The 18,404-nt window shown below is 43.2% G+C and overlaps 1 long non-coding RNA gene across 1 annotated transcript in view; it reads right to left on the bottom strand.

Annotated features, from left to right (window-relative positions):
• LOC125326782 overlaps window positions 1-18,404 on the bottom strand; it is a 146,789-nt gene that overhangs the window by 53,596 nt on the left and 74,789 nt on the right. The window contains exons 4-5 of the long non-coding RNA XR_007203993.1: window positions 14,558-14,722; window positions 8,199-8,330 (exon numbers count right to left, since the gene is read on the bottom strand). This is a non-coding gene — a long non-coding RNA (uncharacterized LOC125326782). The remainder of the gene's footprint in view (window positions 1-8,198; window positions 8,331-14,557; window positions 14,723-18,404) is intronic.

Consider the following 18,404-nt stretch of genomic DNA (forward strand, 5'->3'; position numbering starts at 1 on the left):
CCTGGCCTTGAGAACTTCCATGCATGGGGCATCCACAGCTTCTCTGGGGAACCTATTCCAGCGTCTCGCCACCCTTATAATAAAGAATTTCTTCCTAATATCCAATCTAAATCTCTCTTCTTTGAATTTAAAAACATTATCCCTCATCCACTGTGTTCTGATAAAGTGGCCATCTCCAGCTTTCCTGTGGACCTCCTTTAAGTACTATAGCGCTGCTACAGGGTCTTCCCAGAGCCTTCTCCAGGCTGAACCACCCCAGCTCTCATCCTGTCCTCCCAGGGGAGGTGCTCCAGGCCCCTGATCATTTTTGTGGCCCTCCTCTGGTCCTGTTCTAACAGGTCCATGTCATTCTTAGGCTTGGGAACCCCAGAGCTGGATGCAGCCCTGCAGGTCGGGTCTCACCAGAGTGAAGTAGAAGGGCAGAACCACCTCCCTCAACCTGCTGGCCACGCTGCTTTGGATGCAGCTCAGAGTGCAGGTGGTTTTTAGGCTGTGAGTGCACATTGCTGGGTCATATTCAGTTTTCATCTACAGATTATCATTATTAATAATTAATCATACATTAATAATTATTACTATCAATATTTCATGATGCTACTGAGGGAGGACATAGTGAGTAATATAAAGTCAGTGTCTGTCATGACTGTTGCATACATTTTCTTCTTTTAATTTGAATTCTAGCAGGGTAACAAGGTGATAGGAGTTAGTGGTATTCCTAAATAAATGATGAATCAAGAGCTTCCATTGGGTAAACTGTAGAACAAACTGTGTTCAGCTTTTTCCCTACCTATTTATGACCTATAAAATTGGCTTTATTCCCCTGTATGAAAAAGATCAGCTCACAACCTCTCTTCCTTTTGGTTCAGGGTTGGCAGGAGACCATTGAAGGCTATGAACCAATAGGTCACAGAAAGAGAAAATCTGAGGGGAAATTCTCCCAGCCTTAACTGGTTGGAATATAAATTCAATTCTAGCCCAGCAATTAAAGCTTTAATTTTATCCCTTTGAAATCCTTCACTCGGTATTTGTCAGATATTTGCAGAAAGTTACCTTCTTCGGACTGAGCAGATTATCAGAGACTGCTAGAAAGAGACTGAACTTAGAGCATGGCTTCTAACAGAACTTTCTACTCTCTTCCTATTGAGTTTCTTGTCAGTCTGTGACTCGTATTTATCTTCTTTTCCTGCTTAATAAAGCTGCCATACTTATGACCGAAAATGCTAGGAAAGGCTTTGGTCTAATCAAAGTAAATCCCCTTTTCAATCTCCTTTGCATAGGCAGTTGTTCATCAGCAGAAAGCAGAGCTGGAGAACATGGCTGGGGAAGAAGAAAAGAAAATGTGTTTCCACTGGCTCCCAGGAAGCTGATTTTTACCAATATATTATATCCTGTTGCAAAAGGCTTCCTCACCGATCACAAATGATTTGTCCTTGCTGGTTGTAATCTAAATACCCAGATGTCCTTACTGAAGAGCCATTGCTGTATATACATTTTCCATCTGGGGCACCCATGGAGTTTTCTAGAAGACAACAGGTGAGAAACAAACACGCTGAAAAATGCATCTGTTGCTGACCAGGGAGGGGCCACTGCTCCCAGTACCAACTGAATAGTGAGGATTGCAAGGACACACAGCAGGCAGACATTTCCCAGAGCCTGTGAACTGATGCACTTGCAGACACATCCAGATGTGTTGCTTCATGAATGAAAATTGGGTAAAATAGTCAGAGTTCCTCAAAACAAATGAAAACTACTGATTTTGCTTTTATATTTTAAGATTTTTTTCTAAAGGTTCTGGTGTTGACAAGAAGCAAGATTTTCCTACTGTGGTTGGTGGCAGAATTACACAGGCATTTTGGAGTTCTCTTTTGTAGTCCTCAGAAAAGAAAATACAGTCCCTCAAAGGTTTCTGCTTAATTGGACTCAGGCCAAAACTTCTTTTTCTAGGTCAAACACTACTTTCTAATTCCAGATGTGAAATGCAAAGAGTGTCCTACCTTTGACAGCCTCAGAAACAGGAGTCTTTCATATCATGACTTGGCTTCATCTGAATCCTTTCAGGACAGACTAGTTCAAGTAAAGGACAAAGCAGAGGCTTGATCCCATATCCCTACACATACTGTCACTACAGAAGGCACATAACTGTGCAGTAAAAAATTAGCAATAAAAACTCGAGCAAATCCAAAACCTGTCCACAAAGCATTTCAGTTTTAATGACAAGAATCTGTTTAGACAAATTCTCTATCATAAAAAAACTGTCTGATAGAGCCAAGGCAGCAAAGCTGCAATGTTTTTCATCATCTGAGATGTTCCTCTTCTGGAAAGCACATCTGCTGAGATAAAGGGATAATTCTGTCGTGTTGGTGTCTTACAACAAAGACCTATGTGAAAATTTTCCATCAAAACTGATCAGGCAAACTGGGCTTTTGATTAAATAGGAAAAAAGCACAATTTTCCACTAGAAGAAAAATCACCCAAACCAAACAACCCCAAATGGAAAACCTCTCTAGGGCTTTGCTACTGCAGTGCTTCAAAATAAAATAAGTTCCTTCTCCTCCCCTGAGAGCCCACCCTACCTTGTTGGTCAAGCATCCGTGTTGATCTGTCCATCTCACAGATTAGGGATTACCCCTTGGATCTCTCTCCAAGGGATAATCACTAATCACTGAAAAAGTACTTCACAGAAGGTTTCCAGCATGGAAGAAGAGGGCTGTACAACTTCAGGAAGACGAAACCAAACATGGGGGTTCATCAGCTCATGTTTACTAGCATCATTCTAGATGTGTTCAGAGCTCACTGCAAAACTGATTCCTCTCCTACCCCTTCTATAGTTATTTGAAAGTTGTGAGAATATGTAGTGGAAAAAAAGGGATTTCAAGCATCAGAAAAACAGACTAATGAAGATGTAAAGGGCTAGAGGTACATTTTTGTATGTTCCTGCCTTGAAATTGGATTCATTTATGTGCTCCTCTCTGACTTGCAAGCAGTTTACTGCACTTTTCTTTGCTCAGCCATCTATTCAGGCTGAATCACGTGCCATTTCTCCTCCTCAGTCCTCCATTCCCTCACCACCTACTTCTTGTGTGAAACAGTATCCACCAAGAAACACTCCCTTGTGAAAAGCAGTTTCATCCTGACATGCTCCACCTAAATCAGGGATTAACAGGGAATATTATCCCTCACCAGGACCTCACAAAATATTAAACAAAGACATGGGTTCATCTAACCCTGTATGTAAGGAGCCTGTCTCTGGTGCTGCTGCAAAGAATTATGTCTGTCAGCACTTTCAAGGGGATAATAATCCACCTGATGATCAATCCAGCACACCAGACAGGGGACAGGGCACAAACTCGGGGGAAAATTTAATGAACTCTTGGCTTCTGCCCCTGTGCAGGTGATGTTTGTAGTCAGATCCACTCTCTTGCACTCTGGCTGTCTTTAGCTCATCGCTTCCCCAAACCAGAAACTGCAGACACTGCATAAAAAAGCTCAGTGAATTATACTTTTTGCCTTTTTTTTTTAAATTTAAATGAGATTCATGTTTAAATCAGACTTTGGAGAGAGGTTCAAGGTTAATTCCTTTTTTTTTAATCCAAATCTGTCTCTCTCCGATCCTTCATTTCAACCTGCAAAAATACCTCTGCTCTGTGTTTTCTGACAGTTCTGACTTTATCTTCACCAGCTGCTGAGTTGCTTTGGACATACTTAGCCTGTTCTCAGCTAAGAAAGTCAGCCTTAACAAAAAAAAAAAAAAAGAAAATAAAAAGAAAAGAAAAGGAAGATATGGGAAACAGACAGGTGAAAGAGTACTGATCTTGGGCCATTTTCTACCCCAGCCACTGGTGTAAGGTCAGCCCATTCTGAGAAAACAGCTCTCAAATACCATGCTGGGGGCAGCTCTGCCATTAATTATCTCCTGACTGGTTAATTTACATAAAGTCACTCTGCCCACTGGACGTGCTCTGCTGCATTAACCAAGCCCTCTATGTCATCAGCCTCTTGCCCACAACTACCAGTCCCACACTAGTCTGGGGTGGGATGCCTCTGCGTCCACGTGCTGCCAGCAAGGATAGGGAAGTAAAGTTACACAACCCAATTGTACCTTCCTTTTTCATGGCAAGCCTTTAAATTTTCCCTAATTTCCCTAGTAAGCCTGATGAGAGTATTTTGCTAGAAGAGGGCAGAAACCTGACCATCTTTCTCTGAAATGAAAAGGCCAGAAATGGTGAACAAAAGACTCTGCCCATGCCCATGGAAACCACCAAGAGAAGCTGCAAGTAGAGGAATGCTTTGACCACAGAGTCCCTAACTCTGGGCCCTTATGTCCACTGCTGTGGTGAAGGAATGGCACAGCAGGGAAAGTGTGCTCTGAGATACTGCATGCACCAAATCCCTTGGATTAGGTTCAGCAAGGGGATAGATTTGCTTTTAACTGCATAAATGAGGCTATCTCCTTCATTCTCAGTTTCTCTCCTGTCTGTGAAAACCTAATATTCTTGAAAATCAAAGGACAATTACTCCACAATATTGAAAAATCCAGCTGCATGGCACCGTCACAGCACCAGATGGTTGCTACCATGGCACATGGAGAACAGGGAGGTAATTCAAGACTGCCAGTATGGCTTCAGCAAGGGCAAGTCCTGCCTGACCAAAGTAGTGGCCTTCTGTAATGGAGTGACTCCATCAGGGGCAGGGTGAGAGCTACTGATGTCGTCTATATGGACTTCTGTTGGGCCTTTGACATGATTACCCCACCACATTCTTCTCTGTAAATGGGAGAGAAAGGGATTTGATGGGTGGGCCGTTAGATGGATAAGGAATTGATTGGATGGTGGCAACCAGAAGGCAGAAGTCAACCACCCAATATCCATCCATGACAAGTAGTGTCCCTCAAGGGTCTGTATTGGGACCAGTGATATTTAGGATCTTCATCAATGACACAGTGAGATCAAGTGCACCCTCACACCGAATTTGCAACTGAGCTGAGTGATGCAGTTCACACAGCTGAAGGATGGAATGCCATCCAAAGGGACCTGGAAAAGCTCAAGAAGTGGGCCCATGGGAATGTCATGAGGTATAACAAAGCCAGATTCGAGGTCCTGCAGCTGGGTTGAGGAAATTCCCAATATCAACACAGGCTGGGGATGAACAGATCCAGAGCAGCCCTGCCCAGAAGGACTCGGGGGTGCTGGTGGGTGAGAGGCTGGACATGACCCAGCAGTACACAGTCACAGCCCAGAAAGACAAACACAACCTGGGCTGCATCCAAAGCAGTGTGGGCAGCAGGGCAAGGGAGGGGATTCTGCCCCTCTGCTCTGCTCTGGTGACACCCCACCTGCAGTGCTGCATCTGGGGTCCCCACACAGGAAAGTCATGGACCATGGGAATAAGTCCAGAGGAGAGACACCAAGATGATCAGAGGGATGGAGAACCTCTCCTATGAAGACAGACTGTGAGAATTGGGATTGTTCAGCCTAGAGAAGAGAAGGCTTGAGAGTGACTTAATTGTGGCCTTCCAGTACCTGAAGGGAGCCTACAAGAAAGATGGAGAGGGACTTTTTGCAAGGACATGCAGTGACAGACAAGAGGGAAGGGCTTCAAACTGAGGAAGGGTAAGTCTAGATTAGATATAAGATAGAAATATTTTACAACCACGGTGGTGAAACACTGGCACAGGTTTCCCAGAGAGGTGGTGGATGTCCCATTGATGGACACATTCAAGGTCAGGTTGGATGGGACTCTGAGCAAAAAGAACCTGTTGAAGATGTCCCTGCTCATTGCAGGGAGGTTGGAACTAGATGACCTTTAAGGGTCCCTTCCGACCCAAACCATTCTGTGATTTTACTACAGAGACAGTCCTGGCTCAGCCACAGGGAGAGGAGGGGAGCTGCTGGCCCTGTGAGTTTGGTGGGCTATGGCAGCATAAACAACGAGCACCTATGAATTAAACTACTGTAGAAATGGACTCCCTCTTAGGTAGGGCTGAGCTTAGTCCAGCAAAATGAAGTTGCATATGACTTGAGTATTTAGACTGATAAATGTGAATATCTGTGCTATAATAAAGGAGCAATTTGTGTGAAGGGAAATTGCATTATGCTTATTCAAAGTCAAATTTATTTCTTCCCTTTCTTATTAAGGATCTAATTTTAAAAATCCCAGCCTCAGGTCGGGGTTATACTTATAGGGCTTACTTCATATGTGGCAGTGCAAAATTCAAAATTCCTACAAAATTCCTTGCTGTAGTCAATCAACAGCCTAAGCCCTCTACTTGGGCCAAGATTTTTTTTATTTTTCTTTTAATTAAAAAACAGCTAGAGGGCATGTAAGGCTTAAATTACTTGCATAGAGAAAAATGCTTCTCTAAGAAACTTATTAGGAGATATGGTTCAAGAGCAACAGAAGCTCTTCAGAATAAACAGAAGTTTAATTTTTTTGAGGTAATGGAGAGGAGGAGATATATTCTGGAGGGTTTTCTTCAGCTCATTTTGGACTGTCATTTTCTGCCCTGAAGCCGTAGTCGAGTTACCTCTGAGGAGATCGAGAGAGCGGGTCGGGGGAAGAGTCAGTCACTCAGCAGAATGGGGGGAGGACTTGTCTGTGTCGATCTACACCAGTGTGGGTTTGTTCAAAATATGCAAACCTTGGATCCAAGTCAGTTCCAAAAATACAGCCCAGTGATAGCTACAGCTCTTTGACTTGCACATCAGCTGGCATTTTTGTGTCATACATATTGTTGGTTGGCATAAAGCACCTGCAAGCTCTAATGCAAACAAGAGCGGCAAACAACCTCCCCTGCTCCCTAAAAAAATAAAAGGGAAAAAACCAAAACCCCAGGATCACAAACACCTTTTGGCATCCCAGAGCTGCATAGCACTGAGGACCAGGAGTCCCTGTTGTCTGCAAGAACAGTGACCTGTCTGCCTTCCCTAGAGGGAGATGCAAAAGCCCTGTGCCATCTGAACACAGAAAGATTAGAGCCACAGAGGACTATGAGTTATAATTTTTACTGGTGGGTGGGGAGTCAGCAGCACCAGGTTGTTGGGTCAGCTGAAGCCAAGAGCATTTCAGTCACAGTCTACATTTACAAGGGACTGCATTTGCAAGGGAGTTAGGTAGTGCATAACTTTCCCTGGCTAGGTTGGTATGCATTTCCAGCAAGACAGAATCGGACAGGGTGCTCTGCAATTTCTCTTAGGGAAGCATCAGAATATGGCACACCCTACTCCACCCCTCCCTTTCCTAATTTCCTTCTGATATGCCTCATTTTCATGTAAATGCTGCAGAATCCTCCTGCACTTCACAATGTAGTAGCAACATGGGGAAAAAAAAATGTCCAGAAATGGTAGATTAGGCTCAGAATCATCCCTCCTTTGAGAGGCAATGACTGCATAATAGTGTTACACTCTAGTTAGGCTTAAAAGCAAAGCTCGAGTTAGAGAGCAGGTAATTTCAGTGACCAGACACGAGGCTTAAATGACTGCGAATTTCATGCAAAAATACAGATGTGCTTATTTAAATACTAACAAGATGTTGTCTTGGCCTATCTGCAGAATAGCAAAGGGATAGATGAACTCTCAAACAGCATCTCTGACTTTTGAACCACTCTTCTGCAAATGAATGAGGGGGACAGTGAGTGGGACAGACCTGCCTGATATGGGCAGTGCTGAAGGATAACTTAATGTCAGGCAGAAGGAATTGTTTCTCCCCTCATCACCAGGAGAGCAATTTCTGTCTTCCCCATCCTCTAAATGAGGACTTCCCTGGCTTTGTGGCAAGAGTCCTCTGCAGCTCTCTGGGCACTGATGAAGACCAAGGAGCACCTATCACTCCAAATCCTGACCCTTGTTTTGCTAAGGAGTATGAAGGAAGTCAGCTAAGTTGATCAGAGAGCAAAACAAAAGGGAATTAAAATTTTGTGTTGAAACTTGCAGTTGCTTATGCTTTACGCCTTGTGACGCTAACAGACTAGAGCAGAGTCTCTCTATCTTTGTCAAAGTGTGGATCCAATTTTGGCTTATCTGCTCGCATGTGATCCTGAGTCAGCAGCAGGTAAGTCCCCCCAGGCCAGGAGCACCGGCTGCAGTCCCAGGCTGCAAATATTTCCTTCCCACTGCAGCACCCTGGAAGTGAGCAGCAAGCAGAGATTGAGGACAGCGGGGAGCTCACAAGCTAGGGTAAGCACTTACAGGTTGTGACTTTACCTGGATCTCACGGCCCTGCGTTGCCAGCTCAGAGAAGATGGAGTTGACTCAGACTGCTGTTGACACTTCCATTCCATTCCTTTTGGACTTTCCCAGTTACAGGCAGCAGCATCATGTGGACGGCAGTGATGGCTGAAATAAATCAGACTAGACTTCACTAGGTGTAACATACCTTGGGGCAACAAACAAGAGAAAGAAGCCTTCACTGTGACCCTAGCTGGACTTGTGTCCTCTGGCCAGCCTTGCCAGAATGGATGATTTACACCAGAGATAAGTAGAAGGAAAGGAGCCCATTAGGAGAAGATGAAAGCTACATCATTATTTAGCTGAGTGTGCCACTTGCACACGCAGTCGTCTGGGAGATGGCAGCAGAAAGTTGCATGATGGCAAACTTTAAAACTCTATTTCAGGTGAAACTGCCACCACAGCAGCAGTGGTTTATGCTGGAACATTAAACTTCACAGAGAGAGAGAGAGAAGCTGCACCACAAGCTGCATTCAAAGGCAGCTGTAAGAAGCTGTCACCTCTTTATTGTTAGTTACCAGCTCTGATCTTACCCAGATGACCTTAACATTCACCAACGTATCAAAAATAATATAGATCTGACCGGGCAAGTTTGATCCCGTGACTGCCAAAGCTGGATTCTCCCTCCACACCTCCTACTGCTAACAACCTCTGGGATATAAAGAGCATTTTCAATGGCTCAAAGAAGCCTTTTCAATACAGAAGAAAAGAAAAAGGATTTCTCAAGCTGAAAGCAGAAATCTTACAATATGCTGAAAGGTCTTTCATTTATATGTAATTTTTAACTATGGCCTTTAGCCATCTAATAGACCCTGTACAGACGAGGTAAGCGTTACCCTTTCCAGACAGATACCTTGCCATCTCTCAAGCTCTCTGTGCAGTCTCCAGATCTTGCCTCTTTTAAGGCCTTGAACCTGCTGTGTAGTGGAAATGAAACCAAGCCCATCTCCATAAGTACAGGGCAGCCCCTTGTACAAGATGAGGCAGAAAATGTGCTGGCAGCAGCCACTTGAGAGACCCATGGCACGCACCTTATCAGTTAGAGAAGAAAATGATATATTCTGCTGGGCTAATTAGGAGATTAAGAGAAGGTAATGCAGTCATGTTTCCCTGCTTGTTTAAAGGAGTGGAAGATGGGGAGAGAATTTAATGTTGGTTTCCACTACAAGAGATAAAAAGCGACAGGGACATAATAAATATAACACCTTCTGCCTGAGTTGCCTGGGATACAGCATCTAGGAAAGAGAGACAGAGTGGGTGAAGTACAAACCAGTCCCAATTCTCACAGCAATCATCACCACCAGAATGCATTCATGTTGTGCCGTTTTCCATCTTGTTATAATCTTTGTCACAAGAATGAGGTTATTGGACAAGAAGGGCTTTTCCATATCTGCTTTAGCAGTATTGCTGCCATTTCCTTGATCTTTTCAATATTCTGTAATTGATCGGTTTGCTATCTCAATTGTCCCTTGTTTACAGCCTCTGCACCTTGTAGCTGGCCAGACAATTCAAGTAGATAAAGGACCACTGAAAAATCCCTGCCTTCTAGCACTCTGTTCTGCCAGAGTAATCAAAGATCAGGGGTCACATATTTCAGCTGGTGTAGAGGTGTAGCTGCAATTATGCCAGTTGCGTTTATTCTCTGCTACAGGACTTGAGCAATCAAGGTCCATCCTGCAGTCTTTCGAGTAGCCCTACAGAAATGCCAAAATAAACCTAAAGTTTCCATTAAAAGATGCAGAGTTACAAAGCCTCGTTATTTGTGTGTGGCACTTTTGGTGAAGTAAGAAATTCTAAGTAGATTCTACCTAAAAAAATTACAAGTAATGAAGAGGAAAATCTTTAGGATTTAAATTCTTTACAACAGTTCCTGAATTCAGCTTTGCCTATACTGGAAGAAGAGCTCTGAACCTCTTCCTGGCTGAGATCAGCCCTTTGCAAAGGCACAGAATCCTAAGCTATTTGTTAAAGCCTGCTACACCTTAATGCTGTCTTTCCATCTACTGCACCCGGCCTTAAAGTACTCCTTTGGTCTGCAACTCCATTTTCCTTCTGTAAAAGGGAAATAATGGTATATTTTCCATCTCATTTACTTACATGAAGAATTTTTTAAGAGAGAGGCTCCAAATTCTAGCATGCCTAACATAACAGGCAAGTAATTTCAGACTTACTCATCACAACCTGAAACCACTACTCACTACTAGTGGCAGGAGTTGTCAAAATAGGTCGGTTAGCCAGAAGCATGGGTCAGAATTCCCTGCCAGGACAAAAACCATCTCTTTCCATGTTAAGTAGCATATAATGTATAGAAAACCTAGTCTCTGCCCCGTTAGGGAAATAACAACCCTTTTGCCTGCTGACACGTGAGCTTCTTTCAGGAGCCAACACTGACAGAACCCCTCTGGCAGCACGAATTTCATCCCCCCTGCTATGTGTGGAGCACCACAGGGATATCAGTGTCCTGTGGAAGCAGCTCTGCCGAAACACATTTGCACAGGGAGGGTTCTTGGATGTTGCATCCTCACCAAAATTGTCACCACAAGCCCCCTGCACCTCTTGGGCGGTGAGAATGTCATCTGTGCTCAGAGAGCAAGGGATCCAGAAGCTGCCCTCGAGCTCAAATCTGCCAGCTGACGTTGCAATTATCAGGCAGCTTGCAAAGACTGTATGGAAATTTATAGCAAAATAAGCAACTGGGGAGAGCAGAGCACTCCCTGAGTGGGTGAGACATTGCATTGATTGCATCCGAGAGGGACCCAGAACAGCGAAGGTCAGCACAGGGCTGTTCTATAGGTGCTGCTGATTTTGTCATTCTGCAGAAAAGTGCTTTCTGTTTTCAGTCCTACAGCAAAGTATTAAAAGGGTTACACTGTGTAGACATGCAACATACTTTCCATCACATAGGATAAAGCATAAGTGCTCAAAAAATTACAATGTCTTTGAACCTTCCAGATCAATCTGATTGAACTACATACATCATTTAAAGTTTACAATACACCTCCTGACATCAAAGCAGAGGAAAAAAAAAAGCACAGTCTGTTTTTTAAATCAGGCTGATCAGAAGTACTGCTATGATATCTCCTCTATGCAGTTTCAATAATTCAGTGATTTTCTTTTAAATTGCAGTATTTTGTATATTTTAATCTTGTTTTATTTGGCTGCCTTTGAATTTGTTTCCTGGGAGCTCCTGTGTTAGAATCCTGCTACTATTTTTTGTTGTTGGTTTGGCATTTTAGGTTTTTAAAGTTCATAAGAAACCTGAACTGGGAATAATTTGCTTTTATATTAGTAAAATCAATTGATTGAAGGAAATTCAAAACCCAAGGAATTACCCCAAAAAATCACTTTGTACTGATCTAAGTTATTATGGACCTCTCTCCCTCTGGAGTTAACTTTGAGATCATTTTCTTCATGCCTAAACAGCTCATATCCATTGAATAGAGGCATATCATTTAGTTTCAGTGCACAGACTTGTGAGAAAAAAGCTGCTTTGCTTTCTCTATCTACATTGGCTTAGTGAGAGGGGAAGCTCTTGATTTAGAGGAACATATTTAGCTCTTCTAGATCAGTTTATCTGCCTTGATATCAGCTGGGTTATGCTGCTTTTCATAGAATCATGGAATGGTTGGGTTGGAAGGGACCTTAAAGATCATCTGGTTCCAGCCCTCTGCCATAAGCAGGGACACCTTTCACTAGACCAGGTTGCTGAGAGCTCCATCCAACCTGGCCTTGGACATCTCCAGGGATAGGGCATCTGCAGCTTCCCTGGGCAACCTGTTCCAGTGTCACACCATTCTCACAGTAAATAATTTCTTTCCACTATCCAATGTAAACCTACTGTCTTTTACTTTGAATCTATTCCCCCTGGTCCTGCTACTGCATGCTCTTGTAAAAAGCCCCTCCCTGTCTTTCCTGTAGGCTACCTTCATCAGTTAAAATTCAGTCCCTTGGTTTTCCTTTAATTTCCTAACAATTTCAGTAATGTGCAAATTATGCTAGAATACTAAAGTAGCACAGCTTCTTTTCTAACCCTGTGCAGCAAGCAGAGGTCACTAGGTAAGCTTTTTCTTCTCTGCTCTCTGAATTTTAATTGTGGTTATTTCACAGCCTGGGTCTAATTTCCAACACTAATTTATAATGAAATCTCTGTATTTTGCTTAGCTCCTGGCTTTATATTTCTTGCTTGCTGGGTTGCACTGGATATTGTTAGCTGACTCCCTGCTGGGAAACTGCACATAATTGCAAAAAAAATTTTGCAGTGCCCTTCCCCAAGGGGTTTTCAGGTAGAGCTAGCTAGAACCAGATTTCTACCCCAAAACTCAACGCCATTTCATCTTTTTGCCTCATCTCTATTTAACACAGAGCGTAAGGCAAATGCACAGACCTTAAAGAACACCTAAAACTTGCAATAATCAAGGACCTCATTATGAAAAGAGAGTTGGCCAAGCTTGGCATCATAGCATCTTGCTGGAATAGTCACTAAAAGAAACAGGATGTATGATGGCGACATTTAGAAGGACCATAAGCCATTAGCTAAAGTTAACAGTCAAGCAAATTGGCTGCATGAGGCACCCAGACACTTCCGCGCAATCTCCCACCAACAGTTCCCTGTGTTTTGGTTCATTTGCTAACACAGAGGCTGCAGCCAGCCCCCTTCCCCAGCTCAGCTCTCTGTGGGTGCTAGGAGCAGACAAAATTCAGGCAGCAGGGTCCTTTCTGCAAGCTGGGAACTATTTGCTGCAAGAAACAATGTCACAAGCTGGCTCCAAATCAAGGACATTTTAAATATCAAGCCCTGCAAGCTCCACTTAAATGCAGCAAGTGCAAGCCCAGCCACCACCAAAAAATGTTTACAACAGCAGCCACATAGGAGCAGCAGTGTCACTGCCTAACCAGGGATGAGACATCCCCTTCACCAGCCTCTGCAGTGTGACAGGGCTGCAAGGCAGGCGGGAACACTCAGCAGAGCATGCAGCCATCTCACATGTCACTTGTTCCATCTCTATCATTCCTTCCTAGTGTTAAGTTAAATGGATCATTGCTGTAGCTCCAGCCTAGCAATCCTTGCTTCTGCTAGCCAGTCGGAATATTCCCACACGCAAGGTCTGAGCAGCCTGGCTGCAAGACCCTGCCTTTCACTCCAGCCCAGCACCACCATTGTGCTGTGTTTGATTTATGGTTAATATTCCTGTCAGCACCACAGGCCTTTGACACTCCAACCACATTACTCAATTCCACCTACCGCTGCCAATAACAGGCGCTGAAGTTTCAGTTCCCAGCAGTTTGATATGTGAAGCTGAAGAATAGTTAGATTATCACCAGTTATGCAGACAGCACATTTGACAGACTTGCAATGATGTTTTCAGCTGTCAGTTACTGCAGCTACAGTGTGGAAACCGCAAAAGAGGCATACACCGAATACGCACTACAAAGACATCTGCTTTGGAAGAGGCAGGCTTCTGGATAAATACGTTTTATAACATAATTGTGGCAACTCAAAATCATCATCTTTATGTCTTGGCAGAGAGGTGGTTTTCCACATGCAAATTAATTATGGTAAGCTTGTCTCAAATCAACACTAAAGACATGGTGGGCACGAACATTTTCAGCACTGATTCTGTGCTGTAGCAAACTCTCACATGACAAATGTCTGTAGAACTACAGCTCACCTCTGCAGGCAACAGTTGTAACTGAACTGCAATATTTGGTCGATTAAAAGAAATAAATCTTTTTCCATTTAAAAGATTTGCCAATATAAAGGGAAATCAAGGTTATAGAAGTCAACATTTGAACTTATATGGACATATTTGCAGTTTATCAAGACAGGCAATCCACATCACTATCTCTTAAAAATTGTGGTTTAAGTTGATTATTGTTGGGGCAGGGGGAGAGGAGGAGCTTATGCTGCACACAGATTTACTCTGATTATTTTAATGAAAAGGTAATACAGAAGCATTAAAGGACACACATTATCCAGATTAATAAATTCTTTGAAAATAGCATCACTATTTCTTTGAATCCTAACTTTAGATGGCACAATCCACAGTTTGTTTGCAGATACTATAAAATAAATAACATTTATTTTTTATTGTTAGTCACTGTCTTTGCATAACACATGTTGGTAGGTTTCTATTTCACCGAGCTGTCAAATGCACCCAACTACTACTTTCATGTAATTTTTTCCACTGGTCTAATAAAACTCGGAACAAAGGTGCAAACAACAGTAGTTCAGGGGAGTTAAAAGGATACAGCAAGCTTCCTTTGGGTGCTCTGCCTCCACAAAATTCTTTTGCAACTATTCAAAATACTGGAGGGTATTTTATTTGAATACCTACCAGGCTGAGTACAGGACGCTGTACTTAACTGCTGATCTCATTGAAGACACGAGCCCAGATATTTGTCTTTGGTCCTGAAGAAGCTTGGATCCCTTCAGCACAGACAGTAGAAGAGCCAGAGAGCTGCAATATCTGATAACTATGTTTTCCCCTCTGCTACTAATCCTGCAACACAGAAGAGTTATCCTGAGTTAAGCAAGACCAAACATTAACACAAGCGTCCAGAGGGGCTGTGGGATTTTATTTCTTGGAAAAACTCAAACTCAACTGGACAAGACTCAAGAAACCTGCATTATATGACATACTTTGTGCAAAGGGTCAGACCAGAGACCTCCAGAGACCACTTTCAAATTACATTATGCCCAAATTTTAGGAAGGTTTTGAACTCAAGAGGGCTCTCCGCTACCACTTCCATAAATGCTGGAGAATCAACAGTATCACAAATCATCCCCATCCCACAGTGAACAGTCCAAGACAGGTAGATAAACAGCCTGTGCATTACTCTTCCTGAGACATGTTTTCCCATGTGAGGAAGTGCTCTGATTTGCTTCAGATACTCGGGAACAGAACCTTAGAGAAAAGGCCCACAACCAGCATTATCTCACTTGTTCTATGGGCTCACCACTGTGTGGATTTTAGATCAGGACACTCCATAAATGTGAAGGTGAGTTTCCCATTCCTAGTTTCATCCAAAACTAATAAAGAACAGGTGTCTTTAATTTGGGAATGATTGCCTGCATCTCTTAGCTGCTGCAATGACGATTTTGCAAGCAAGAAAAAAGAGACAAGCTGCTGTTTCAGGCAGCATTTTGGCTGTTTTTCTAAGATCTTTTTTTATGTGGTCATCAGAAAAAAGCCTACTAGTTTTATCACATAAGAGAAAAGGAGCTTGGGGCACAGGGTCTGAGTAATATAAACCAATGTTTGGGATTCTAGGTTTTGTATTAATGGCTCTGCCATCCACAGCATTTTGACCAGCGGGCCCTGGGCTTGTGGTGCTACTTATGTGACTTCATTAACAGCACACACAGTTGGAGATTTGCACAGTGGGGCCTTATCTCTTAAAAGAAATAAAAATAAAGAAACAAACAGGAGCAGTTGAGAATGTTCCTATTGATACTGAAAGCAACAGGAAGAGCAAACATGCTAATAGCACAGGCAGACAGGTGTGCAGCACAAAGAATAAAAATAGTGCAACCCTCTGTTGAGCAACTTGTATTCAAGATTTATTGATTCTATCTTTCACCAAATGAGAAATAAGTGAAGCAAATCAAAGCATAAGCTAAACGGAGCAGAGCAACATGAAACCTGTGCGGGATGAGCAGCTCTGTGCCCACTGCCTGAGGCAATCTGCTGCTGAAGGATAATGTGCCAATGCTAATCAGATGATCGGTTCCCCTTCCCATTAGGCATTCTGCTAACTCAACAGATAAGCATTCACTCTCCTGTGATTCCTTTAGGAATGCCAGCTCAACTTGGGAGGCAGCCCTGCTTCCCCTCTGAGCTACCCTTCAATAATCATGTTACTCCTCTGTCTCAAGTGCAGTCCTGGGGATGCTGACAGCACCACCACTCCCCACCCCATGGTACTGAGCACCAGCCAGCCTGCAGCAGTGCACTGCCAGCCCTCCAAATGCTGCCAAATATCTTGCCCTTTTGAGAAAAAGTATGTGGTTCTGCAGAGCATGGGCTGCCAAAAGAGTGTGTGCTGATCCCTGAATGGGTATAAGACTAAGTTACAGCAGAGATAGTAGAGCATGCAGTGGTCAGAAAGGAGCTACAATTACTTCTTTGACAAGCTGAGAACCTTTCCTGTGCTCAGAGCCCAAAAAGCTTTCAGGCAGCTTTGCTGATCACATGCATTTTTTTTTCATACAGCACTAAGGCATTAAAAAACCCCAAACAAACAACACCAAAAAGACAAAACAACACCACAACAGACGGTGGAAGCACAATTGTAGACTGTATCAGTTTCAAGGCCTTGAATTTCCCAGCTCATCTTATTCAAAAGTAAATACAGCACAGCTTTCTGGCAAGGAAAAGAGAGAAATGCTCTCTTTGGGCCATCTCATGGGACTGCAGAGCAGGAAGACACACAACAGATTTTACCCATATTTGATGTTGCCTGCTGAATGGCTGGGCTGGCTTAAAGGATCTGATCTGAAGCTCTTGAAAGTCAGTGGTTTCCCTTAGGCTTTGAATACGCCCCAGTAACTGATATGTAAAATAATGGTCCTGTGAGGGGAATGATGTACAGAGTAAAAAGCCCTTCTGCATACTAAATGGCATTGATTCATTCTGGTATGTGCTCGATCATCTACTAACAAAAAAATATAAATGTGTGCTTGTGTTTATATTCTCTGTTGAGGAAGAAATATTCCAGAATGAGTAATGTTATTCAACCGCCGAGTCAGGCATGCCACTCACCATGTCAGATACATCACATACAAGCTCTGACACATTGCCTCCTAAATGAGACAGATTAGCTCTTCCTCTGAACACATCAGCCTTTAACTGGCTATATTAACAACTGGGTCAGGCAGGCAGCATGCTCAAAGTTACCACCTACAGATTCACTGAGATAATTTAGTAAGCTGCATCTTCACAGAGTGCCTTTCCCACCACAATCTGTAATAAGGTAAGCTTGATATAATGTGCCTACCTGGAATCAAACTCATTGCTGTGCAGCAGCCTTTAATGGAAAATATATCACTTTTGAAAATTTGGCTTTCTGGGGACACACTAAGTGTATGACTGGGTGAAGTCACTGTCAGAAAAACGTTACGGTCTGCAGTAGTTACACAGAAATAGTATTTTTAATTTTTTCTGCAAAGTTGATTATTACTGCTCAAACACAGGAGACACCTGCCAAACTGCTCAAGTAACTGGAACCAGGGATTCAGCACCGTAAGAACAGAAGTGCTCTCTCTAGCATAAGAGACCCAGCATCAGCTTTTTGTATGAGAGACATTTCTGGAAATTTAACAAGCAAGCAAACAAAAAAATTCCCCCCAGGCCAAGCAGAGCTCACATGCTTGGTCACTGCTGATGCCTGTACTACAGGGTAAGGTACTTATTTATCCATGTGTTTAAATACCTATTTTCTTAGAGCTCAGCCTCAGACTTCAGATGGCACTTTAGTTCTTTAGGGAGCACAAAATTACCCACTGCATGAGATGACCTGGGGTTGATTTATTGCTGATATTAGCTTTTTGTGAATGAGATAAGGGGGATTATAGGATATTATTCCCTGCTTACCTTTACACCCATTTCCAACAGAGCCACCACAAATACACCTTGGGAAGTAGGCAGAATGGAGAGACTAGGGATGAATAGGCTGCCCAGCACTTGCATTTCTTAATCTGCATGATCACGGACGTTCATCTCTTTTTTCATGCCCATCTAGTACAAACCAGGTAATAAAACATGCTTTCTTTGCTTCCCAAGCCACTAGCTGAAATTAACAGTTACTGCCATGCAAACAGGGAACAAGGGACCTTGTGCTTTCCTATACATTACTCTTATCCAGTTCAAACCACCCAAGAATCTGAACTCTTCATGGAAGCACCTGCCAGGTCATGCCCATCTGATCCATGCAGCACAATAGCCTTCTCACAGCATCAGGAACTGATCATACCTACCCAAACAGTCCCACATGCTGTGGCTGCTGTTTTTTGAGGAACAGGAGAGACGACTGTTCCTTATCATCCCCTCGAGTAGAGGGAACAAAGTCGTAACACCTGGGAGTTAAGTCACAGTCCCCAGCACATCTAGGACATTGTTTTGCCCTTGCAGCATGAAACATAACTGTATGTGATGTGCATTAACACAATACTGATCATACTGG

Source organism: Corvus hawaiiensis, chromosome 5, assembly GCF_020740725.1.
Source record: "Corvus hawaiiensis isolate bCorHaw1 chromosome 5, bCorHaw1.pri.cur, whole genome shotgun sequence".
Taxonomy (NCBI): Eukaryota; Metazoa; Chordata; class Aves; order Passeriformes; family Corvidae; genus Corvus; species Corvus hawaiiensis.